This window comes from Taudactylus pleione, unplaced genomic scaffold, assembly GCF_031769625.1.
Source record: "Taudactylus pleione unplaced genomic scaffold, aTauple2 ptg000016l, whole genome shotgun sequence".
Taxonomy (NCBI): domain Eukaryota; kingdom Metazoa; phylum Chordata; class Amphibia; order Anura; family Myobatrachidae; genus Taudactylus; species Taudactylus pleione.
The window spans coordinates 19,790,445-19,817,732 of NW_028284418.1; the positions used below are offsets into that span (position 1 = coordinate 19,790,445).

Genomic DNA, 27,288 nt, shown 5'->3' on the forward strand with positions numbered 1-27,288 from the left:
GGCCATTACGTCCGGATCGAGTGACCAACCTGTAGCATGGCACTTTGCGGTCGCTGGCCATGGACTATCTACACTTAGGTACATGCTTATTGACCATATACCACCGATGGTGAGGGGTGGGAATAGGTCACGTAGGTTGTTACAATGTGAGTAGCGCTGGATCTATAGATTGGGCACTCTGTACCCTAAGTGTTTAAATGATAATTTGGGCCTGCATTGTTTTATCTAGGCTGATAGATCTTAGGAACTTGTCTGCAATTGCTTGTATAATTACCGGTAACGTAGTCTTTGCAACCCTTCGATTGTGGATGTATGTTCAGTATTGCCTCAGTGTGGGCAGCGATTGAGGTATTTTGGAACTAATATGTATGTACAGGTCCTTATGGACAGTATCTCTCACCTTTGACGTAATTTATGTATCTATTGAAATTGTTTATTTATCTGTGACGCTTGTGTATTACAACATTTGACTGTATGTAAAATATGTTATTATTGTTCATATAGGTGCGCACATATAAGATTACCAAGTATCGATTGTGTATAAGTACCTGTATAACAGATTGCCTTGTGTTTTTAAGTATTTTTAGTACCACCATGGCAACGGGCCGTGCATGATGACGTCATCTGTGGGCGTCTTCATTGACCGTAACCCGGAAGCTGCGGGGATGCACACGGTGTATGGTGGTGGGATATAAGTAAGTGCAATTGTGATGTGTTTTGTACCCTGATGATGATGTGAGAAATACATCGAAACGTTGTTGATACCTGCGTTTGTGATTTTTTCATACTGGAGTGCCGCTGACGGTATATGTTTGTATCATTGCTGATACGTGTTGGCATGCTTGTAGAGGGCAACCAGGACTATCATTATTTATCTGTGGGAGTGCCATCCTATAACTGGAGTTATATATATATATATATATATATATATATATATATATATACACACACTCTGGGTGTGCAGTCTGAGGCCCATTTTCTATGTCATTTTATGGTGATGTAAGACAGAGACCTTTGAATATATTAGTAGTGGTTTCACAAACTTTGATATTGATGCCAGTGCTCTTACAGCCATTGGTGGGTGAGTTTAAATAGGGAAGGAGTTGTTTACTGAGGGCAAAATATGAATTTTTTTAACAATCACATTAATGTGGGGCCTTCTGCTACAATAAACTTTCTGTACTCTTTCCAAGCATTCCATTGACAATCAGTAAAAAACAGCATATTCAGTGGAGGGTATTTGAATAGAACTACTTTGCTCCATAGCATCAGGCAGCTGGAAAAACACAGAGGGGGAATGTAACAAGTTCAGTTAGCAAGATGCTGTCCCAATATTTAAATGTTGAAATTATAAGTTTCCAGATGTAATAAGCAAACATTTTGTAAGATGATTAACATGCACCAGAAAAAAAGTCACCATACAATAGAGATGCCTATGGCCAGTTGGAAACATTGCAAAGCAGCATAGTTATGTTCCCTTATAACACAAATTATTTCTGCTGTCTATTTACAGAAATGGGGACTATAATGACAAATGAACACAACCTATCCACTTAAAATAGGAAGTTGCTAGTGGTTTAAATAGAAACTAGCAGATATTCAGTTCGTTTACTGTTATCCACTGAAGAACCTGCAATGTAAAATAATGGATAAACACATCAGGGACCTCATATATGTGACTACAGTGACTAATATTTCAAGAATATTCCCAGTTTGGTATTATGGGTCTGGAATGTAATTATTGGAAGCAAACAGCGTGCTCCCTCTTATGCTGACAAGCTAAGTGTGGTCGCAATGTACATACTGTGTAGAATACAAAAGTGGCTTTGAAAGATGTAATTGTGCTATCTAATGATATACTGGAGATTGAGCAAGAGCTATCTTCCTTAATTAGTGACTTTACTCAGCCATATCCAATGTGGTCTAAAAGAACTGACCAAAGCATATATACAGTGTTGACAGCTGCAGCTGGGTGGAGAATAGTCTGCTGTTTTAGCCACTTTTCAATTGCTTAACCAACTGGGTGTCTACATGAGGGGCCGTTCAAGTCAAAATTACAGCTTTCTGGATATGTCATATACCTAAGTTATTGCTTTCTGGGTAAGACTTATGCTAAAATGGATATGATGTATACTGAAATGGATATGACATATGCTGAAATGGATATGACATATGCTGAAATGGATATGACTAATGCTGAAATGGATATGACATATAATGAAATGGATATGACATATGCTGAAATGGATATGACATATGCTGAAATGGATATGACATATGCTGAAATGGATATGACATATGCTGAAATGTATATGATGTATGCTGGAATGGATATGACATATGCTGAAATGGATATGATGTATACTGAAATGGATATGACATAAGCTAAAATGGATATGATGTATGCTGAAATGGATATAACATATACTGAAATGGATATGACATATGCTGAAATGGATATGACATATACTGAAATGGATATGACGTATGCTGAAATGGATATGACATATACTATAATGGATAGGACATATGCTGAAATGGATATGACGTATGCTGAAATGAATATGACATTCTGAAATGGATATGACATATGCTGAAATGGAGCTGAGACATACTGAAATGGAGATGATATACTGAAATGGAGATGACATATGCTGAAACGGATATGACATATACTGAAATGGATATGACATGTACTGAAATGGATTTGACATATACTGAAATGGATATGACATATACTGAAATGGATATGACATATGCTGAAATGGATATGACATATGCTGAAATGGAAATGACATATCCTGAAATGGAAATGACATATCCTGAAATGGATATGACGTTTGCTGAAATGGAGATGATGTATGCTGAAATGGAGATGACATATGCTGTAATGGAAATGACATACTGAAATGGATATGACGTTTGTTGAAATGGAGATGATGTATGCTGAAATGGAGATGACATATGCTGAAATGGAAATGACATACTGAAATGGATATGACGTATGCTGGAATGGATATGACATATGCTGAAATGGATATGACATATGCTGAAATGGAAATTACATATCCTGAAATGGAAATGACATATCCTGAAATGGATATGACGTTTGCTGAAATGGAGATGACGTATGCTGAAATGGAGATGACATATGCTGAAATGGAAATGACATATGCTGAAATGGATATGACATATGCTGAAATGGATATGACATATACTGAAATGGCTATAACATATACTGAAAAGCACATAACAGTGCAAGCCAATCACAGCTCTCCTATATAAGCAGGGCTGATGGGAAGGAAGAGCAGGAGTACAGTGTGGCAGAGCTGGAAAGTGGAGGTGAGTGCTAACACCATAGTCAGTGGTGTAATAACCTTTGCTGTGCTGATGATGGTAATGTAACACATTACTATTACTGCATGTACTATTAGTTACAGTTGCAGATAGGAGACTGTCTCTTTTCAGCTTTTTTCTCCTGTGAGGATCGGGCTCCTGCTACAGGCAGGTTATGTATTAGTGTTACTTTCACTTTCCTTTCTGTCTCTCTCATCTCAGGTCTTTCTTTACTCTCCTTTCTCTTCTTTCTCTATGTCTGATTTCTTGCCAGTACCCCAGGTCCCTGCTCATGTTAGGGAGTGCCCTGACTGCCAGCAAGATGGCTCCTTCATAATCCAGCAGGTGGGGAGGATCTCCCTATTGTCTGGCTAGATGTACTGTTACTGTATGCAGGCTGCTGGTCAGAGAGTTATAGTCTGCCACAATCGGCAGTAGGTTGTGGTTTTCACACCCCACATGTGCCAAACATTATTATAACATTTACATGGCTTTGTGTGTTTATTTAGTGTATATAATCTATACTGTATAGGTGCTGTATGTGCATGTCTACATGCAATTCTATGTCTAGGGCTTTATATTGTGTATGTATTTATTCTGCCACTCACAAGTTGGCAGCGGTGGGGGCACAGGTCTGTGTCACGTGTTCCCTGCTGGTCTCTCACTTGCGCCCTTTGCTTAGCTCTATGTACAGCCAGTGGTGGGGGTCCCCTCCGTAGATCAAACATGCAGTGTCCATACTCAGCCACTCTTGGCTTGGGAACCTGGTTGCCTGGACTCACCCATTCTACGAGGCATATTTACTAAAGTGAGTTTTAGAAATGGAGTTGTTACCCATAGCAACCAATCAGATTCTACTTAACATTTATCTAGCACATTCTACAAGATAATAACTAGAATCTGGTTGCTATGGACAACATCTCCACTTCTAAAACCTACATTTACCTCAGAATGTGATGGTGGGAGAGACAGTGACAGCAGGAAAGAGTGCAGAACTTTGCTTTTAAGTATTATTCATTATTTTAATATTTTTAAATAATTTTATATAGGTTTTCTTTACAGTGTGTTGAACCTTTTCCTCACTGGATATCTATTGTTTTTTGGAATCCTCCACCAAAGGTAGGCATGAAACTGTTTTCCTTTGATAATAAGTGTGTGTGTTATAATCAACATGCCTGTGTTTGGGATGCCGTCAGCCCAAATCATTGCAACATAATCACGACACTGGTCAGAAGACCTCTATCAAATCTTTTATGTCGCACACCCAACACGAGTACATCATGTGACCAATAATCAGCACCTGTCTATGAATACACACTATACCAGGCTAATAATTGTTTTGTGTGTACCCAATGTTAATGATTAAGTACAAAATTTTTTAATAGTTGGTAACTACTGTATGTTTCATATATTATTTACAGGAACAAAAATGAATAATCATTCAAAGGCAGTGTGTGACATTATACATGAATTGCTGTCAAAACCTGATCAAGTAAATGAGCTAGGGCAAATGCTGGATTCTGGAATGCAGGCTCAAAAAAGAGACCACAGACAAGAAATTCCTGAACCTAGGGATGATTTATGCCCCACTACTTCTACAAGGGCAAAAAGGGCCTGATTCAGAGCCGCTCGTAAGCGGCCGCTCGTTCGCTCCGAGCGATGTTCGCACAACTGCGCATGCGTATGGGTTGTAATACGCATGCGCGAACCAGTCATTGCGGTATGAAATTGTGTGCTCGCAAAATAGCGAATGCCTGCTAATTTGAGTGACAGAATGAGGCGTTTGTGGGTGGTAACAGGGGAAGGTGCTTGAAAACGGGGAGTGGAGATTCGAACGCAGGCATGCCAAAAGGTCAAAACGGGTGTTTTAAGGGTGTGCATAATTAACAAAGCAGCGTCATCGACCACGTCACTTGGTTGTTTCTTAGCCTGAACTGGTCGCATGATTGCGGTAGGAAAATCCAACCACAAGCACTGCGAGCAGTTCAGATGCCTTTCGATGTACTCGATTAATCAAATAAATAGCGGAGATGACGTAGGATGCGAGCGGCCAGGGGGCGTCTTTACAAAATAGAGAGCGCATATTTCATTCGCTCGCTCAGACATAGAGGCGTCAACAGACCGCAAAGAGCGAGCGCTCAATTTAAATAGCCAGCCCCTTTTTCTAAACGAGCGAGCGCAAATAGCGTCCGGCTCTGAATCAGGCCCAAAGTGTAGAAAGTGAAGTAAGAAGTTTGTTTTCACGGAAAAGCCCACAATTTCATTATACAAGAAGTTCTGTGAGGAAAAGAAATGCTACTCATCCAAAAGCAATGCAAAGGTTAGGTTGATTTATTTGTATGTTTACTTTATAATTTTTTTTTACTTTGAAAATTACATTTGATTTGTCTTATTGTTTTTTTTATTTTGTTTGTTTTTTAGTAATGTCAGGGGGCCACTTACATTCAACAAAGAACTTATCATGCTTCCTGGCCCCAATACGGATAGCATTGTAAAGCTAGGATCAAAACAAGAACTATATGAAACAGGTCACATAGTAAATGCTTTTGAATTCAACAAATATTGGAGTGAAGAACAGGTCTATGAGAATGTCAGAAAGGTATTCTCCAAGAAACTTACAGACAATATAGAGTATGTGTTGTTTTGATTTTCTATTCATTTAGTTTGTCCTTTATATTATATTTGAATGCTATTTATAATTATGCGTTTAATTTCAATACACTTTGGAGCTCGAAAAGGCAGTCCTTTATAGATTTGAGAAGTGTATTAACACAGCAACATTTGTTTAGTTATTTTTTTTTTACATTTTATTTACATTTTCTTTTAGCACACATCTACTTATACCTTGCCACAATAAACTAGTTAAGCTGCTACTGATGGAGAATCAGCATTTGACAGGTCTAATGATTTCAAAGATATTCAAGCAGAAATCTGTTTATATCCAGCCTTCAAAAGTACTTCTGTACAATGAAAATAATGTTACTCACAATGTAAGTTAATGATTTAATTTTTTATTTTTGGATTGTCTACTGTTAAATTAATATGTATGTGATATTTTGCATTACTTAATTTGTTCGTTTTTAGGAGAGCTGCTTACTTGAAATAAATGAAAAGTCGACTCAAGACACTGTCAACAATAGCGAAACATTTGAGGACTCCATAATGCAATTTTTTGACAAAATAATTTCCCCTGATCATCATGTTTTTTCCTCTGTTGATGAATCACTGAAGACTGCCCACCAGGAGCTCTCTAATGACTCTCTTTGTGAGCCATCTAATGGGGCTAGTATTGTGACCATCCAGGGTTCTGCAATTATTGCTTCCCAAGCCACTGAAAACCAAGACAGCCCTTCTGGGGGGAAGCAATTGGGAAGCCGACTGCCTATATACTGGCAGCCAGCTTCCCGACTGTCTTATCCCGGCAAGGGTGAAATGCCGGGCGTCTAGATGTAGATGACCGCATTTCCCCGATGCTGGGAGACCGGCGCCCAGCATCACTATCGTAGTGATGCCGGGCACCGCGAGCGGACAGCCACGGGGGGGGTAGGTTTAGGGCTCCCGGGGGGGACTTAGGGTTAGGCACCCCCCTGGGAGGGTTAGGGTTAGGCTAGGGGGAGGGAGGGTTGGGGTTAGGCACCCCAGGGGGGGGACATAGGGTTAGGCACCCCCCGGGGGACTTAGGTTTAGGCAGCGGGGAAGGGGGTGGTTAGGGTTAGGCACTTAGAGGGGGGATTAGGGTTAGGCACTTGGGGGGGAAGTTAGGGTTAGGCACCCCTAAGGAGGGTTAGGGGGGTTAGGTTAGTGGATACTTAAATATCCACGATCGGGATTTCCAATGCTGTCGGGCTTCTGCTGCATCACACTCTGCTCCTGTCGGGCTGCCGCTGACGGGAATTGAACCGCCGGCCATGCGGCCGGTGGTATTTCATACCCATTCCCTTCTGGGCAATCCACATTTGCTGAGAATTACAAGTAAGCATCCATTATTGCATAATAGTAGAAATGAAGGGAATATGGTAAAAAAAAAAAAAAAAAACCTAAGCTCATAATTTTGAAATTTAGGGTCGTATTCAATTAGGAGCGAAGTCAGAATCTGCGAAAAAGTATTTTGCCAGTAGAAACTTATCCTCGTATTCAATTGTAGTGACTTTTTGCCGGTGCAAAAATGCAATGCAATATAATAGGCAAAAAAGTTTCGCCTATGAATACCCGGTGGAAAAAAGTGCAGAATTGGGGTGCAGAGGTGCGATAACCACTCTGCATCCTTTGTACACCCCCCTGACGCTAACTGCGTTAAAAAAAAAAAAATACTAAGAACACCCCAAAAAAGCACTTTGAAAAAGGGGGCAAAAAAATTGAAAGTTGGGGTACAAACTTGTATGCCCCAGCTGTTTGTTTGTTTTAGCTGATTGCTGGTGATGCGTTTTTATTGCTTTCTAACACTTTACTTTAGGCAATTAAAAACATGCTTGCACCCATTTTCATGTACCCCAAATTGGATGGGAGTTTTTATTTTCACAAAAGAAACCTACTAAATGCTATTCTTCACCACTTATGCAAAAATGGAAAATGCTCCGATTGAGACCATTTAAAAACCCCAAGCAAGGCTATTCGGGGGTATCCAGAGTGATCCCTTAAGTCAGAACATCTTTTGGGTGGTGTCAGGCTGATTTCACCAATTCTTCCATCACTTTTCGCCTGTTTAAGTTTTGCAGGGACGCGTTTTTGCGTCTTTTGGAATTGAATATGGGGATAAGCGGGGAAGCACGTGATCATTTTTCGCATGCAAAACTGCCGATGTGGTGGGAAAAGTCTGGCATGTGAAAAGTCCGGACTTTTCGACTGTAATTGAATATGGGCCATAAACCTTAAATTCTCTATAGTTTTTATAGTTTATTAGAATTAATCATTATATCCAAGGAGGTCAGTGCATCAGTTGTCCACACCCAGGGTGCAAGTTCATGCACCCTGGGTGTGCTGAGTTGCTTTAACTTATTTTAATGACAAAACACCACAGTGCTGGCCGGTCATCACGACAATATTTTCATGTGCCGACTCTCGATTATAAATGCATTCCAGATCCCCTTTGGTAATGGCAATTTATAGGTCTCAGAGATAAGCACTCAACATATTTAGTATGTGAAGCTGGTGGCTTATCACAGGAAACACCCCTATTCATGTAGTTTATGTTGAGCACTTACCACTGATGCTTGTCAGTTGTCATTACCGCTGGTGAGTGCATGTGAGTATTGAAGGCGTCTAATGAACAGACCGTCCTGCTGCTGGATGGCTTCTATGAAGCCACAGGGAGTGGAACATGCACGAAAAGCTGTTACATTAAAAAGTTAATGGGGGAATGGGGAATAGGGGTTTGAGGGTAATGGAAGGAGGAAGGTTAGAGAGACACAGGGGGTTAAGAATGGGCATTAGAGATATAAGAGGAAAGATAATGGGGGTTGGAGAGATACAGGTTGATATTGATAATAGGTTTTGGAGACCTAGAAGTCAAGAGAGAGGGTTGAAGACACACTTGGAAATAGTGGTGCATGCAGAGAGATGGTTCTGGTTTACTAGAAACCCCACCTTTTCAATGTTAATGAAAAATATCAACCAGATGAGGCAGATACATATTGAAGATATTAGCTGTTGCACAAATTAATTATCTGAGTCCTCATATATTATAAAGCAGAGCGTGGATTTCTGGTTATCCAGAAATCCATTCAGTCAAATACCTCTCATGGTGGCGGCTAGATTCCCTTCACTGAAAGGAAACTATGACATCCCCAGGACATGTAATTGATACAATCGCAAAGTATTCAAAACTGGCAGGTTTTCATGCATTACTGGAAGAGAGTAAGGTAAAATAGTGGAGTGTTTGTTTCTATCTGATGTGATGTGTGCTATGGGAGATAGTAACAGAAGATATAATTTACAGGATTATGTCAGGAAAAAGATGTTGGATAAATGGCATGTGTTTGGAATTAAGCACGGATTCGCATGCGATAGTAATACTGGCCATACACCTACACAATTTTGGGCCAATTGTCCGATTTTTGATGAGTCTTACGATGAAGCGTGTAGAAATCGTGAATTTCTCCTTCATCCACTAGGGGACACTGGAGTTCATGACAGTGGGGTATAGACGGTGGTAGAGCAGAGCCTGTCACTTTAAATAATTTAGAAGTGTGACTGGCTCCTCCCCCTCTATGCCCCATCAGCCCCAGTTTTTAGAATGTGCCCGAGAGAGCTGGTCGCACATCAGGCTGTCTCCAGCCTTTCTCATATAATTTTTATTTTTAACTGTGCCTCGAGGAAGTTATTTAAGAAGCATTGAGGACAGGCAGGCTGCTTACTGTGGCAGTCTGCCTGCTATGTGGGAGCTGCCGGGAAGGGCACCGCTATGGCTACTGCAGCCTGTGTCCAGTGATCCTATGGAGGGGGCACACATGGAGTCATTGGACCCTGCGAGGACCCACCACTGCTGACATCAGCTTGTGTCCGGGTTCCTCACCACCCCCTCAGCCCAGCATCCTGGCCGCAGCAGCTTTGAGTATATCCCACCACTCCTGGCTAGCTGGTGAGGTGGGCCAAAAAGCTGGGCTCAGAACAGCGCATGCTGCACAGCCTTTCCCCTGCCAGCATTGCTAACATGGCAGTGCTGGAGCTGCTGATAAGACCCGCCGCTGCACTCGGCAGTCAGCATCCGGGTCTCTGACTTATCCTAAACACTGTTCCCCCTCCTAATTATAGGAGGGGAGGAATATGCGCGGGCCCTTCTACTAAAGCATTGGTGACGGTGCAGTTCTAGCCGCAGCTGTCACTTAAGACGCCCGTTTCTCCCTCCTCTATGCAGGGATGGAGCTTGCCGCGTCCCGCTCCTCCCATAATGGGAGTCTTAATGTACAGCCCCACAATTATAGCACTGCATAGTGGGGCTGGGGAGGGGCTCAAGGAGCCACTCAGCATGGCTCTTTGCTGCCGTGCTGGTGCCCCTCTACAACATGTCTTGTACAAAGGGGAGCATTGGTGAAATCACTAAGGATGCCAGCTCATCCCTCCTCTATGCACAACAGGGAGGGAGACTGCAATGTCCCGCTACTCCCATAATGGGAGTCTACAGCAGCTCCGCTATTTTGATACTATAGCCCTGTATAACGGAGCTGGAGGCGGGGCTCAAGGGGAGTGACTCAGCACGGCTTTTTGTTGCCACGCTGGTGCTTGTATGAGAGAAGCACCAGTGCTGGCTTATGCCCAAAGTCACTGGAGAGCATGTCTGTTCTTCACAGCGCTCTCAGCTGTAGGTTGCTGCGCTGGTGCTTGTAGGAAGAAAGCACCGATGCTGGCTCTCACAATCAGTTATGCCTGCCTAGTAAACGGGCTCACTTTTTCCAGCCTGGCCAGTTCCCCCTCCTCATTAATGAGGGTTGTAAATGGCTGCTTTGCTGGATAGACTTTCTCATCCCGCCCTGCTGCACAGCAGTGTGCGCGTTGCGGGTCATGTCTGGCAGTGCCTACATATCGGAGTCCCTGTTAGCATATGGGGGTGATTTTCTCAGCGTGTGCCCCCCCTCAGAGGTTTACCACCATTAATGTGGCATTGGGGGTGGGGCTTCATGGCGACATGGCCATGTCAGTATCCGCTCGGCTCCCGCTATGTTGGCTGCTCCCTGCTCAGGCTGTCAGCACTCTCCATAGCTATGGAGAGGAATAGGGAGCTCTAAGCAGGGCCCTCTGTATTAAGCACCGGTGCTGGCTTCACGGGGGCTGTAACTACTAGTCCTCATGTCTAGCAGGAGTGGACTGTCTAGTGTCTAAGACCTACCAAGACAGTCACAAAATGGTGCCTCCTCTGTTAGAGTGGAGGAGACAATAGCCATCCCCATGACACTATGCCACTGTGACCAATCAGCCCCCCAGGGGGCTCCTCCTTCTCCCTGGTCTTGCTGGAGAGGAGACCGTGGCAGCCAACTGATCCCATAGTTGTGATCTTGCAGTGCGACCCTGCAATTTTGAAAGCAGGGTCATGCCTGGTTAGTACTTGGGTGCTCGCTTCAGCAGCACATATACTAAAATTGGAATAATACAGAGAAGATTAGCATGGCCCCTGCGCAAGGATGACATGCAAATTCGTGAAGTGTTCCATATTTTTAACACTTGGGAATACCAGGTGCTGTAGAATTATTGATAGCACTGTAATCCAGCTGTTTAGGAGACCCCGGCGAGTGCCTCTGTACCTCGGTGTGCACCTTGTAGGACTGCTATTTCATAAGCGGAGCTCTCATTAAAGGCAGTTCATAATGAGGATGCTGTTGCTAGGCATAGCAGACAGCATAATATATTATATATCGGGGTGTGCTGTCTCCCGTGGTGACCTCTGGTGATTAGGCTTCTATGTAATCCTCCCCTATACAAGTATATAAATATATTTATATACTAGGTAAGAGATCTGTGTCAATACACATCCAAATATTATATGTGCTCACTTTTGCAGCACATACACTAATAGCATACATATTATATGCATACCTTCCAACTGTCCCGCCTTTAGCGGGACAGTCTCATTTTTCAGGGACTGTCCCGCTGTCCCACCCACGGGTTGCAGTGTCCCGCGGTGGGGGGGAAGTTGGAGGAAGCATACACGCTGCTCTGCTATGCAGAGCAGCATGCATGCCGAGCTAGAATAGACGCTGTGCGCATGCGCAATGCATCTATTTAGTGTACGGGGGGGATCCCGGGGGCTGCCCAGCATCTCGGCAGCATCACATAGATGCTGGGCATGCCCCATTAGTGATGTAAATGGGGGTGTGTCATCAGACCACACCCCCATTACTATTAGGCCATGCCTCCTTTTCAGGCGCGCGCAGGTCCCGACTCTCTCCCAACAAATGTTGGGAGGTATGTTTATATGTGTTCGCTTTGGGAGCACATACATTAATACAAACTTGACCAATACTGTCCCTGTTTTGATAGCGCTACAGGGACAAAGGTCAGCACTATAGTTAGCCTTGCTAGCCTCATAGTGTGTTGGATTATATACCAACTTGTTTGCTTCTTGTAGTTCAGCCTGCGGGCACCCACTGAACACACCCAGTCTTGTCTGATCTCAGAACTAAGCAGAGGGGAGACCGCAGCTGTAGATTTGTAATGTACATGTTCCAGAGTGTACTCTGCCCTTGTCCCACCCAAGGTCTTTAGTCAACCAGGGTTAGCACATTTTGCGTCCCATCCCCAGGCTTATGCCTCACATTGGCTCGCCATAAAGAGGGGCAGTACTCTTCCCATGCACATACCGTACATTATAGTGTGGTCTTAAAACCTTTCTCACCAGCTTTCTGTGCTTATCTTAGAAGGTATGCATATGTGCATATATATATAAAATTATCTTAGGTGTTCCCTTAGGTAGCACATACAGGAAGAGGATATGCATGGCTGGTGTAGTGGTTGGCATTGCTGGCTCACAGCACTGTGGTAGTCTTTTTGATTCTCTCTTCAAAAAAAAAAAGTGGTTTCATCTGGAGCTGCAATGGCTCATCTGATAAGACGAGTACACCAGTATCAGAAGGGTCCCAGGATCAAAACAGTCTGGGACAGCACGCTGCTATAATATCCTGCCCCTACGCCACTGTAGAATGGTGGCCACATGCGCCACATGAGCAGTCTCCCTGCATGGAGTTAAGCCACGTGTGTGTGTAGATATACATATATATATATATATTTATATATATGTATGTATTTTATACTAAGCCCTGTTATAGAACATATACATGCTGGAGTGAATTTTGTTCTTGGGCTCAGTTCCTTCCATGGCTCTAATTATCGCTCATATTCTAATAAAATATTATCATCGCCTACTAAACTTGTATGTAGGTACGCGTATGCATATGTGGATATCGGTTTTTATCCTTACCGTAAGGGCAGCGGTAGGATCTGTTCTTACCAGTTTTATGTCTGATTCCACAATCATTAGGTTTACCTATAATGCCATGGATGGGAAGCCGCCTGGGATTACCAGAAGCTGTAGGCTATATCCATACATGAGCTGCAGCTTACATAGTGATAGTCACAATTCCATAAGGCATTGCTTTTAGTATGGACTCTATACATGTCCTGGGGCCTTATTGTATGTCCTCACAGGTATATAAAGATATGTACTTACACCTTCCAGGGGTTATAGTTCGGTTTTGGGGGACTTATTATCATTACAGTGGTGCATTTGGTAGCAAACTTATAAGACACCCATTCCTTGTATGAATATTTCCTAATAATTGAAAAAGAAACCCCTACTGTGGTTATCACTACTGATATATCCCTTCTTTGCTTGGGATAACCAACGTATTCTATGTTTAGGTACAGAACCCTTCTTAGTATCGATTATGGTACTCCATATTATGTCACATATCTCAATAAAATGCGTCTCTAAAGGGCCCTTAAGTACAATTCATATCTTGAAGGCCTAGGACCACCCGCAGATATAGGCAGGGTCAGACCTGGGTTGTAATCAATTAGTGGGCATAATACGCACTTCACCATTATAAATATTTATGTAAGGATACTTAAACTAGCAGACCATTTTTAGGGGTATATGTATAATCTAACACGGCTATACAGATACACATCCCTAATGGAACAGGCTCAGGTATAGAGTCCTGTTCTATGGCCTTCTTGTCTCCACTAACCTTTTGCTAGTTTCCACAGTATTTTCTACTGCACATCCCCAGACAGAAATCTGTGCTGTAGAGCATTGGTCTTAACCCACTGAAGCTACTCCCTATACCTAACGTGGCAGGTTGCTCTGTGATGGTAAAGGTCAGTGACATTCTACATAGCGTCCAGAGGGCTTCTGGTAGCTCACAGGTGAGACCTTACAAATGCCTCGGATGATGCTCCTATTTCATGCAACCTGACATACATAGCTTTATTCACCCTTATGCACCCTAGCTGCTTTCCTAGCAGCCATCCACTTTTTTAATCAGTTGGCTCTACACTTTAGATCTTCCCTGGTGTGTGGGTGTATAATTACAACATTGAATTAGCGATGCTATTCTACTAGAACTTGTTGGGGTTATGGACCGAAGTGCACCTATAGGCTAGTGCACATCTTTACATAAGTGTGATACATGCAGGGGACCTGGTTGGGTTCCTGTTCAGTATCTGTTGATATTTTTATCACACTGACATAGTTGTCCTAGTGCTCTGGCGTTGTTGTATGGGATGCTTCCCTATATTGGTAGCTCTCCCTGGGTGGCTGTTGCATTCAGCTGTTTTACTGCTAGGTTCCTGGTTGTTTTCATACTAAAGGCCCCATGTACAAACAAAATATAACCCCTTTAGCGCTTGCTAAAGGGGTTATACCATCTTGCTGTATTTAGTAAACAGCGGTAATCTTAGATTACCGCTGTTTGTACAGCATCGCTCTCGCCATCTAAAAGATGGCGAGAGTGATGCGGGCCCCATTGCCGGCAATGGAGACCCAGCGGTGCCTTTCCAGCTTCAACGAAGCCTTCCAGGCACTGCCGGGTCTCCCTGTCAAGCACATGCGCAGATGGACCGGCTAGCATGCGCATGACCCTGGAACCCCTTCGCTGGCAGCATTAGGCTGCCAGCAGCCCAGCAGAGGACCTGGTCGAGGACGAGGATTCCGCTGGACTTCGTGGGACCTCACTGGAGGGGTAAGTATTGCTAAATACCACTGGAATTTTTGTTTGTATCACAGTGATACTAAACGAAAATTCCCACTGGTATTTCCCTTCATTTGTAAATGGGGCCCTATGTTCGGACCAGCAGTTGGTACTGACTACGCACTTCCATCATGTTGGAAGTTGTCTGTTGTTTTCCTTTTAGCGGCAGTGTTTCAGTTGCTGTTTTATCCCTTTTTTCAGAATGGGTTGTACTTCCGTCCCACCCTCTGAAAGGTGTTATAGTCTTAATCCTCTCTCTTTTGCCTCTGTCTCATGTCCAGTGGGATCTCCACTCATTGGAGACTTCTATGGTCTAACCTTTCCACTGGTTAACAATTTTGTTGTAGTTGGACCTCAAGGATGGTTCGGGGCGACTGTTCAGTCTTGTCTTTTGCCTCCCTGCATACTATTTGTTCAGAGTCTGGACAGGATTAGCTCCCTTTCTGTATATTGGTATTGTTATATTTCTATATATTCAATTTTGTCCAGCAGTGCTGGGATTCTGCTATCTGCGGCTGTTGCAGCTTCCTGTTTAGGCTCTAGTACAGTTCTTGAGTTTGTTCTCATTTACTGCCCTTCTCCTAGGGATTCTTGTTGGGTCTCTCTGCTACCAATGGTCCGGTTTGGTCTATTTTCAGCAGAGATTACAGATTCTAACATTTCTCAACTGTGTTTGTTCTCTCGCCAGCTGTTCTGTTCCTTTTGACTTACGCTGTACGTTGTGGAAGTTTCTGTGACTGTTAGTGATTAATAGTGTTTGTCTCCTGTGCTCTACGACACTTGCTCCTCAGCTTCAGCTGGGCCTCAGGTTCTTGGCGGTCCCTATTTCAGTTTGGCCCAGCAATCAGCAAGTTCTCCGCACTTCCCACCCAGGAGGTTGGCTTTGGGACGTCCCCACTGTCTTGAACTCCAGTGTCGCCTAGTGGATGAAGGAGAAAACTGGATTTTGGTACTTACCAATAAATCCCTTTCTCCGATTCCACAGGGGACAGTGGCCGCCCGCCCTGTGCTGCGTACCTTCCGTTTTGTTTGGTACCTTCTATAATTGTGTGACTGCATGGTTCCCTGCAGTGGGTTCCTCTGTTCTCCTTCAGTCGGTCTTGTTCTGTTCTGTGGTCTTCTCCTTTTCCTTGGTTTTCTGTTGTCCTCTGTCTCCTCTCGGGCTCAGTTCTTAAACTGGGGCTGATGGGGCATATAGGGGGAGGAGCCAGTCATACTTCTAAATTATTTAAAGTGCCAGGCTCTGCTCTACCACCGTCTATACCCCACTGTCTTGAACTCCAGTGTCCCCTGTGGAATTGGAGCAGGGGATTTATCGGTAAGTACTAAAATCCTGTTTTTTGGAGTAGGATATGATCCGATGCGTGCTCCCGCAGCTCCTAAAACAGACCGTATGATCAGATGTGCAGCCCATATGGTCCATCGTATCATGTGCAGGATCATACCATGTATTTTGTGCATTCGATGCATTGTTCATCCATTCATGTAATTTCAACAACTTTTTCCTGATAAGCGCCTGAGGCACACAGATCGTGTGCAAAGAAAAACAACAAATTGTGCCACCGAGACTGCCAGGGAGCTCTAGGGAGTCGTATGTGAATCTTATCTTAAGCTGGTCGTGCAGGTGTATGGCCAGCATAAAGCTCTCATTCAGGTGGTGGCATGTCATGTCGCTGTGCCATATGCAGAATTCAGAAGTACACCACCAAAATTTTATTTATATCCAAGCATATACACATTTATCTTATTTTGAACTGTTTTAACACAAATCTGAAAATGAAAATCAACTATCCACTTAATTAATAAATATATATATATATATATATATATATATATATATATATATATATATATATATATATATATATGTTATTAAAAAATTTTACATTTAATTGTACTTGGTTTTATATTTTTTGCATGTCTTTTTAAGATGCATTTTTTCTTTTTTTGTGAGGCAAAGTAGACTAACATTTGATGTTCTTTGTCAAAGGTGATAGCATTTTGTAGGCTCCTAATGCTTTATTTTTTGTCTGTTTGTTTTTCCGAATTGCCCTATTTGAATGCTGACCAAATTTTCATCATTCAGACATTACACAGACCGATTTATGGATGGGCTACCAGTTTCAGATGAGGACATCGCATGCACTGAAGAAAGTGTAGATCACAATCAAAATAAAGACTGGAACCGGTAAAATGTATTCTCATGTATGTTTTTATCCCTTTGACATAAACATTAGTTTAAAGAATCAAAATATTTTCAAGCTTATATGTATACAGTATATATATATATATATATATATATATTTATATATATATATTTAGGGGTGTGCACCGGCCACTTTTCGTGTTTTGTGTTTTGGTTTTGGATCTGGATCTTTCTTCGTGTTTTGGATCTGGATTGGTTTTGCCAAAACCACCCTTCGGTGTTTTGGGTTCTGGGTTTTGTGTTTTGGATGTGTATTTTTTTTTAAAAAAGCATAAAAACAGCTAAAATCACAGAATGTGTTGATTTTTCTGCTCCTATGCTATTATTAACCTCAAAAACCTTAATTTCCACTCATTTCCAGTCTATTCTGAACACCTCACACCTCACAATAGTGTTTTTATGTCCAAAATGTTGCACCGAGGTAGATGGATGACTATGCTAAGCGACACGAGTGGGCGGCACAAACACGTGGCCCATCTAGGAGTGACACTGCAATGGCAGACAGGATGGCAGTTTGAAAAACTAGGCCCCAAGCAGTACATAATTCAAGAGAAAAAAAAGAGGTGCAAGATGGAATTGTCCTTGGGCCTCCCACCCACCCTTATGTTGTATAAACAGGACATGCACACTTTAACAAACCAATCATTTCAGCGCCAGGGTCTGCCACACGACTGTGGCTAAAATGATTGGTTCGTTTGGGCCCCCACAAAACAAGCTGGCAATTAATCTGTCCCTGCACAAACTGGCTCTACGGAGGCAAGATGTCGTCCTCATCCTCATCCACTGATTCCTCACCCTCTTCAGTGTTGTGTACATCCTCATCCTCACAGAGTATTAACTCGTCCCCGCTGGAATCCACCACCACAGGTCCCTCTGTACGTTCTGGAGGCTGGTCTCCCTGGAAGAGTTGATAATTCATTTTTATGAATATCATCTTCTCCACATTTTGTGGAACCAACCTCCTACGCCTTTCGCTGACAAGGTTCCCGGCAGCACTAAACACTCTTTCGGAGTACACACTTGAGGGGGGGCAACTCAGGTAAAATAGAGCCAGTTTGTACAGGGGCCTCCAAATTGCCTCTTTTTCTTGCCAGTACAGGTACGGACTGTCTGACATGCCTACTTGGATGCTGTCACCGATGTAATCCTCGACCATTCTGTCAATGGTGACAGTATCATATGCAGTGACAGTAGACATGTCAGAAATTGTTGCCAGGTCCTTCAGTCCGGACCAGATGTCCAAACTTGGTCCTGCCTGCCCTGCATCACCGCCAGCGGGTTGCTTAGGATACCTAAGTTTTTTCCTGGCAGCCCCAGTTACGGGAGAAATTGAAGAAGGAGCTGTTGACGTGTCACGTTCCGCTTCAGCTGACAGTGTTTTCACCAGCAGGTCTTTGCACCTCTGCTGGCTTGTGTCGGCTGGAAAGAGAGACACCACATAGGCTTTAAACCTAGGATTGAGCACGGTGGCCAAAATGTAGTGGTCTGATTTCAACAGATTGACCACCCTGGAATCCTGGCAAAGCGAAAGAAGGGCTTCATCCACAAGTCCCACATGCTGAGAGGAATTGCTCTGTCTTAGCTCCTCCTTCACTTTCTCCAGCTGCTTCTGCAAAAACCTGATGAGGGGAATGACCTGACTCAAGCTGGCAGTGTCTAAACTGACTTCACGTGTGGCAAGTTCGAAGGGCTGGAGAACCTTGCTCAATACGGAAATCATTCTCCACTATGCTTGAGTCAGGTGCATACCCCCTCCTTTGCCTATGTCATAGGTGGATGTATAGGCTTGAATGGCCTTTTGCTGCTCCTCCATCCTCTGAAGCATATAGAGGGCTGAGTTCCACCGCGTCACAACCTCTCGCTTCAGATGATGGCGGGGCAGGTTCAAGAGTGTTTGCTGGTGCTCCAGTCTTCGGCACACAGTCGCTGAATGGCGAAAGTGGGCAGAAATTTTTCGAGCCACCCAAAGCATCTCCTGCACGTCCCTGTCGCTTTTCAGAAAATTCTGCACCACCAAGTTTATTGTGTGAGCAAAACATGGGACGTGCTGGAATTTGCCCAGATGTAATGCCCGCACAATATTGGTGGCGTTGTCAGATATCACAAATCCCCAGGAGAGTCTAAGTGGGGTAAGCCACTGGGCGATGATTTCCCTCAGTTTCTCTAAGTGGTTGTCGGCGGTGTGCCTCTTTCTGAAACCGGTGATACACAGCGTAGCCTGCCTTGGAACGAGCTGGCGTTTCTGAGATGCTGCTACTGGTGACGCTGCTGCTGTTGCTGCGTAAGGTGATACATCTACCCAGTGGGCTGTTACAGTCATATAGTCCTTAGTCTGCCCTGTTCCACTTGTCCACATGTCCGTGGTTAAGTGGACATTGGGTACAATGGCATTTTTCAGGACACTGAGGACACTTTTGTTGACGTTTCTGTACAGTTTCGGTATCGCCTGCCTAATGAAGTGGAATCTAGATGGGATTTGGAACCGGGGACACACTACCTCCATCAATTGTCTAAATCCCACTGCACTAATGGCAGATACCGGATGCACATCTAACACCAACATAGCAGTCAAGGCCTCAGTTATACGTTTTGCTTCAGGATGACTGCTGTCGTACTTGAAAGGACTGTTGGAGGGTCAATTGTTTGGTAAAAGTAGTGGTGTTCTTACTTCCTCTCTGGGATGATGAACGACTCCCAGCAGCAGCAACAGCAGCAGCGGCAGCAGGAGGCGTAGTAATGCAGAAACCTCCGGAGGAATCCCGGATAGGAGAGTCAGTCATGCCAGTGACATGGCCTGCAGGACTACTTCCGATCCTGACTAAGGAGGAAATTGACGAGGAGGGAGTTGACGGTGTGGTTTGCAGGTGCTTGGACACATCAGGACAATGGGATTTAGGTGTCCCTGGACTGCTTATGGTCTTAGCCAAAGTTTCTGAACTTGACAGTAACTTATTATGAACGCGCTTTAGGTGCCTTATAAGGGAGGATGTTCCTAGGTGGTTAACATACCTACCCCTACTTATTCCACGTTTACATATGGTACATATGGCAAGACAGTTGTTGTCTGGATTTGGATAGAAATATTGCCAGAACAAAGAGGTGGAATGTTTGGTCTTCTGCCCATGCTTGACCGTGATGGGCTTTTTCATTGCACGGACAACAACTGTCTCCCCTGGAGCCTGATTTAAACAAACCACATCACCATCAGAATCATCCTCGCCAACTTCCTCCTCAGCGCCAGCTACACCAGTATGCTCATCCTGTTGTACTTCAACAGTGACATCTTCAATTTGCATATCAGCAAGTGGACTGTGGGTGCTCCTTTCAGCACATGCAGGGGGCGTGCAAATGGTGGAAAGAGCCACCTCTTCCCGTCCAGTGCTAGGAAGGTCAGGCATCGCAAACACCACCACACTTGGACTCTCCTTGGGGATTTGTGATATCTTCTTAGAACGCACAGTTCTTTGCTGTGCTTTTGCCAGCTTAACTCATTTGATTTTTTTAGCGGGAGGAGGGCTTCCATCGTCATGTGAAGCTGAATCACTAGTCATGAACATTCCAGTCATACTAGTATGACACACACTAGTCATAGGGAAAGACTTTAGCCGTTCCTTGCCACTCCATGTCATAAATGGCATATTGGCAAGTTTACGTTTCTCTTCAGATGATTTAAATGTTTTTTTTAAGGTCATTTTCCAGAACTTTGTCATTTGGAATTGTATGTGGCTTCTACTATGACATTGGGCATCGGCCTTGGCAGACGACGTTGATGGCATGTTATCGTCTATGTCATGACTAGTGGGAGCTGCTTCAGCACTAGGAGGAAGTGGTTCTTGATCTTTCTCTATTTTATTTTTATCGGAGAAAGTTTGGTCTTCCATTTATGTTATATCGATTTGATATATACGTGCGGCTAAGGCGCACACAAACAGAAAATATTTTTTTATTTTTGCTGAAGAGTAGTGCACTTTGTGGGTTACACCACCCTTTAAGAAATGAGCCAGCCGGCCCATTACTTATGGGACACAGGCGCATGCTTGGCGCTGCTCCTTTGTTGATGCACGTGCGGCTACTGCGCACACAATTCACAAACACAGAAAATATTTTTTTATTTGGTTTGGAGTGTACTTTGGGGATTACAGCACCCTTTAACGGTCAAGCCAGCCGGCCCTTTACTTATGACACAGGCGCACGCTTGGCACTACTATGTTGATGCACGTGCGGCTACTGCGCACTCAATTCACAAACAGAGAAAATATTTTTTTATTTGGACTGGAGTGTACTTTGGGGGTTACAGCACCCTTTAACGGTCAAGCCAGCCGGCCCTTTACTTATGACACAGGCGCACGCTTGGCACTACTTTGTTGATGCACGTGCGGCTACTGCGCACACAATTCACAAACACAGAAAAAATATTTTGTTATTTGGTTTGGAGTGTACTTTGGGGGTTACAGCACCCTTTAATGGTCAAGCCAGCCGGACCTTTTCTTATGACACAGGCGCACACTTGGCACTACTTTGTTGATGCACGTGCGGCTACTGCGCACACAATTCACAAACACAGAAAATATTTTTTTATTTGGTTTGGAGTGTACTTTGGGGGTTACAGCACCCTTTAACTTTCAAGCCAGCCGGCCCTTTACTTAAGACACAGGCGCACGCTTGGCACTACTTTGTTGATGCACGTGCGGCTACTGCGCACACAATTCACAAACACAGAAAATATTTTTTATTTGGTTTGGAGTGTACTTTGGGGGTTACAGCACCCTTTAACTTTCAAGCCAGCCGGCCCTTTACTTATGACACAGGCACACGCTTGGCACTACTTTGTTGATGCACGTGTGGCTACTGCGCACACAATTCACAAACACAGAAAATATTTTTTTATTTGGTTTGGACTGGAGTGTACTTTGGGGGTTACAGCACCCTTTAATGGTCAAGCCAGCCGGCCCTTTGCTTATGACACAGGCGCACGCTTGGCACTTCTTTGTTGATGCACGTGCGGCTACTGCGCACACAATTCACAAATACAGAAAAAATATTTTGTTATTTGGTTTGGAGTGTACTTTGGGGTTTACAGCACCCTTTAACGGTCAAGCCAGCCTGCCCTTTACTTATGACACAGGCGCACACTTGGCACTACTTTGTTGATGCACGTGCGGCTACTGCGCACACAATTCACAAATACAGAAAATATTTTGTTATTTGGTTTGGAGTGTACTTTGGGGTTTACAGCACCCTTTAACGGTCAAGCCAGCCTGCCCTTTACTTATGACACAGGCACACGCTTGGCACTACTTTGTTGATGCACGTGTGGCTACTGCGCACACAATTCACAAACACAAAAAAATTATTTTTTTTAGCACTTAGAGCGAGCACCCCTGATGGACAGAGCACCCACTGGACAACACTACAACACCCCTTTAGTACTGGGACACTGCACATGACTTTGGAGTGGACACAGCCCCTATGGACAACTGACTGCACAACACAGTTCAGCCAGCCCCTATGGACTTTGAAGTAGTGGACACAGCCCCTATTAACTACAGCAGCACAGCACAACACAGCCAGCCCCTATGGACTTTGAAGTAGTGGACACAGCCCCTATGGACAACAGCAGCACAGCACAACACTACTCTGCACTACACTACACTACACTACACAGCCCAGCCAGCCCTAACTCCCACCCTCCCTCTTCACTGTCCACAGCCGAGTGAGAAAATGGCACCGACGCCCAAAACCCGCGAGACTCGGAAGGCGGGATGATGACGTTTTGCCTCGATTTCAGAATCCGAGTCAGGCGGAAAAAGTCGAGCCTGACTCGGATCTGCCTCGGATCGGGGGGGCTCGGGGGGGTTCGGTTTTCAGAAATCCGAACCCGCTCACCCCTAATATATATATATGAGCATCATCACACGGTGACTTCAAAATAGACTTTTAATGTGATAAATTGCATAGCAAAACGACCAACGTGTCATTTTGGTATGTGATTTATCACATTAACAGTTTACAGCGCTACACATTCAGAGGGCAGAATGTTTGTGTATATTTATATAAAGTGCACACTCCCCTGACTTTTGATAAATTGGGGTCAATCCTATTCCATGCGAAGAGTGTGAGTTGTCAATGCTACAATGTAAAAACACCGGTAATGGCAAAGCACCTCGCACCCTTCGCTTAGTTCTGCTCACATTCGTGAGTACATCACATACAATTGGATTGACCCCATTATGTTCTTTTATAAGGTGAAATTCATGTCAGTTAGAATGACCTTTCTCCAGACTTACAGCATCACAGTAGCAGTATAGTATATCAGGTAGACATAGCCTAATATTTCCAGAGATATGTGGCCATGCATCGCATTTGGTGAGTATTCCAGGGCAGATGCTAAGTCATGGGAGGGTATGCTACAAGCATTTTCTATTCAGCAAGGATATGATCGCAACTGCATGTACATTCAATAGCACACTTTTTGCAATTGCATTGGCACGATGTCTATGATGAAGCTAGGCACTTCTGTATGTGCTTGTGTGTGGATAGATAGTATTTCACATTAATGAAATATCTGTATGGGTTAGGGGTGAGCGTGTTTGGATTTCTGAAATCCGAACCCCACCGAGCCCCCCCGATCCGAGGCAGATCCGAGTCAGGCTCGACTTTTCCCGCCTGACTCGGATCTGAAATCGAGGCAAAACGTCATCATCCTGCCTTTCGAGTCTCGCGGGTTTTGGAACCTATATAAGGTACCCGCATCGGCACCATTTTTTCACTCGGCTGTGGACAGTGAAGAGGGAGGGTGGGAGTTAGGCTGGCTGGGCTGTGTAGTGTAGTGTAGTGTAGAGCAGAGTAGTGTTGTGCTGTGCTGTGCTGCTGTTGTCCACTACTTCAAAGTCCATAGGGGCTGGCTGTGTTGTGCTGTGCTGCTGTTGTTAAGAGGGGCTGTGTCCACTACTTCAAAGTCCATAGGGGCTGGCTGGACTGTGTTGTGCAGTCAGTTCTCCATAGGGGCAGTGTCCACTCCAAAGTCTTGTGCAGTGTCCCAGTCCTAAAGGGGTGCTGTAGTGTTGTCCAGGGGGTGCTCTGTCCATCAGGGGTGCTCCCCCCAAGTGCTAAAAAAATTATATTTTTGTGTGTTTGTGAATTGTGTGCGCAGTAGCCACACGTGCATCAACAAAGTAGTGACAAGCGTGCGCCTGTGTCATAAGTAAAGGGCCGGCTGGCTTGACTGTTAAAGGGTGCTGTAACCCCCAAAGTACACTCCAGTCCAAACCAAAAAAAAAATCATTTTCTGTGTTTGTGAATTGTGTGCGCAGTAGCCGCACGTGCATCAACAAAGTAGTGCCAAGCGTGTTCCGGTGTCATAAGTAAAGGGCCGGCTGGCTTGACCCTTAAAGGGTGCTGTAACCCCCAAAGTACACTCCAAACCAAAAATATATATATTTTCTGTGTTTGTGAATTCTGTGCGCAGTAGCCGCATGTGCATCAACAAAGTAGTGCCAAGTGTGCGCATGTGTCATAAGTAAAGGGCCGGCTGGCTTGACCATTAAAGGGTGCTGTAACCCCCAAAGTACACTCCAAACCAAAAAAATATATATTTTCTGTGTTTGTGAATTGTGTGCGCAGTAGCCACATGTGCATCAACAAAGTAGTGCCAAGCGTGCGCCTGTGTCATAAGTAAAGGGCCAGCTGGCTTGACTGTTAAAGGGTGCTGTAACCCCCAAAGTACACTCCAGTCCAAACCAAAAAAAAAATATTTTCTGTGTTTGTGAATTGTGTGCGCAGTAGCCGCACGTGCATCAACAAAGTAGTGCCAAGCGTGCGCCTGTTTCATAAGTAAAGGGCCGGCTGGTTTGACTGTTACAGGGTGCTGTAACCCCCAAAGTACACTCCAGTCCAAACCAAAAAAAAAATCATTTTCTGTGTTTGTGAATTGTGTGCGCAGTAGCCGCACGTGCATCAACAAAGTAGTGCCAAGCGTGTGCCTGTGTCATAAGTAAAGGGCCGGCTGGCTTGACCGTTAAAGGGTGCTGTAACCCCCAAAGTAAACTCCAGTCCAAACCAAAAAAATATATATTTTCTGTGTTTGTGAATTGTGTGCACAGTAGCCGCACGTGCATCTGTGTCATAAGTAAAGGGCCAGCTGGCTTGACCCTTAAAGGGTGCTGTAACCCCCATAGTACACTCCAAACCAAAAAAATATATATTTTCTGTGTTTGTGAATTGTGTGCGCAGTAGCCGCATGTGCATCAACAAAGTAGTGCCAAGCGTGCGCCTGTGTCATAAGTAAAGGGCCGGCTGGCTTGACCATTAAAGGGTGCTGTATCCCTCAAAGTACACTCCAGTCAAAACCAAAAAAAAAATTATTTTCTGTGTTTGTGAATTGTGTGCGCAGTAGCCGCACGTGCATCAACAAAGTAGTGCCAAGCGTGCGCCTGTGTCATAAGTAAAGGGCCAGCTGGCTTGACCATTAAAGGGTGCTGTAACCCCCAAAGTAAACTCCAGTCCAAACCAAAAAAAAAATATTTTCTGTGTTTGTGAATTGTGTGCGCAGTAGCCGCACGTGCATCAACAAAGTAGTGCCAAGCGTGCGCCTGTGTCATAAGTAAAGGGCCGGCTGGCTTGACCAATAAAGGGTGCTGTAACACCCAAAGTACACTCCAGTCCAAACCAAAAAAAAAAATATTTTCTGTGTTTGTGAATTGTGTGCGCAATAGCCACACGTGCATCAACAAAGTAGTGCCAAGCGTGCGCCTGTGTCATCAGTAAAGGGCCGGCTGGCTTGACCATTAAAGGGTGCTGTAACCCCCAAAGTGCACTCCTGCCCAAACCAAAAAAAAATTTTTTTCTGTGTTTGTGAATTGTGTGCGCAGTAGCCGCACGTGCATCAACAAAGTAGTGCCAAGCGTGCGCCTGTGTCATAAGTAAAGGGCTGGCTGGCTTGACCGTCAAAGGGTGCTGTAACCTCCAAAGTACACTCCAAACCAATAAAATATATATTTTCTGTGTTTGTGAATTGTGTGCGCATTAGCCGCACGTGCATCAACAAAGTAGTGCCAAGCATGCGCCTGTTTCATAAGTAAAGGGCCGGCTGGCTTGACCATTAAAGGGTGCTGTATCCCCCAAAGTACACTCCAGTCAAAACCAAAAAAAAAATTATTTTCTGTTTTTGTGAATTGTGTGCGCAGAAGCCGCACGTGCATCAACAAAGTAGTGCCAAGCGTGTGCCTGTGTCATAAGTAAAGGGCCGGCTGGCTTGACCATTAAAGGGTGCTGTAACCCCCAAAGTACACTCCAGTCCAAACCAAAAAAAAAATATTTTCTATGTTTGTGAATTGTGTGCGCAGTAGCCGCACGTGCAGCAACAAAGTAGTGCCAAGCGTGCGCCTGTGTCATAAGTAATGGGCCGGCTGGCTTGACCATTAAAGGGTGCTGTAACCCCCAAAGTACACTCCAGTCCAAACCAAAAAAAAATTATTTTCTGTGTTTGTGAATTGTGTGCGCAGTTGCCACACGTGCATCAACAAAGTAGTGCCAAGCGTGCACCTGTGTCATAAGTAAAGGGCCAGCTGGCTTGACCGTTAAAGGGTGCTGTAATCCCCAAAGTACACTCCAGTCCAAACCAAAAATAAAATATTTTCTGTGTTTGTGAATTGTGTGCGCAGTTGCCGCACGTGCATCAACAAAGTAGTGTCAAGCGTGCGCCTGTGTCATAAGTAAAGGGCCGGCTGGCTTGACTGTTAAAGGGTGCTGTAACCCCCAAAGTACACTCCAATCCCAAAAAAATATATATTTTCTGTGTTTGTGAATTGTGTGCGCAGTAGCTGCACGTGCATCAACAAAGTAGTGCCAAGCGTGCGCCTATGTCATAAGTAAAGAGCCGGCTGGCTTGACCGTTAAAGGGTGCTGTAAACCCCAAAGTACACTCCAAACCAAAAAAATATATATTTTCTGTGTTTGTGAATTGTGTGCGCAGTAGCGGCACGTGCATCAACAAAGGAGCAGTGCCAAGCGTGCGCCTGTGTCCCATAAGTAAAGAGCCGGCTGGCTCATTTCTTAAAGGCTGGTGTA

At 44.3% G+C, this 27,288-nt stretch overlaps 1 non-coding gene and 1 pseudogene across 1 annotated transcript; both read left to right on the plus strand.

Moving 5' to 3' along the window:
* Positions 1-4,735: 4,735 nt before the first annotated feature.
* LOC148541859 (uncharacterized) overlaps positions 4,736-27,288 on the plus strand; it is a 32,860-nt pseudogene continuing 10,307 nt past the window's right edge.
* LOC148541860 (U6 spliceosomal RNA) lies at positions 11,379-11,485 on the plus strand. Its single transcript, XR_015878954.1, has one exon. It is a non-coding gene; the product is annotated as a U6 spliceosomal RNA (small nuclear RNA).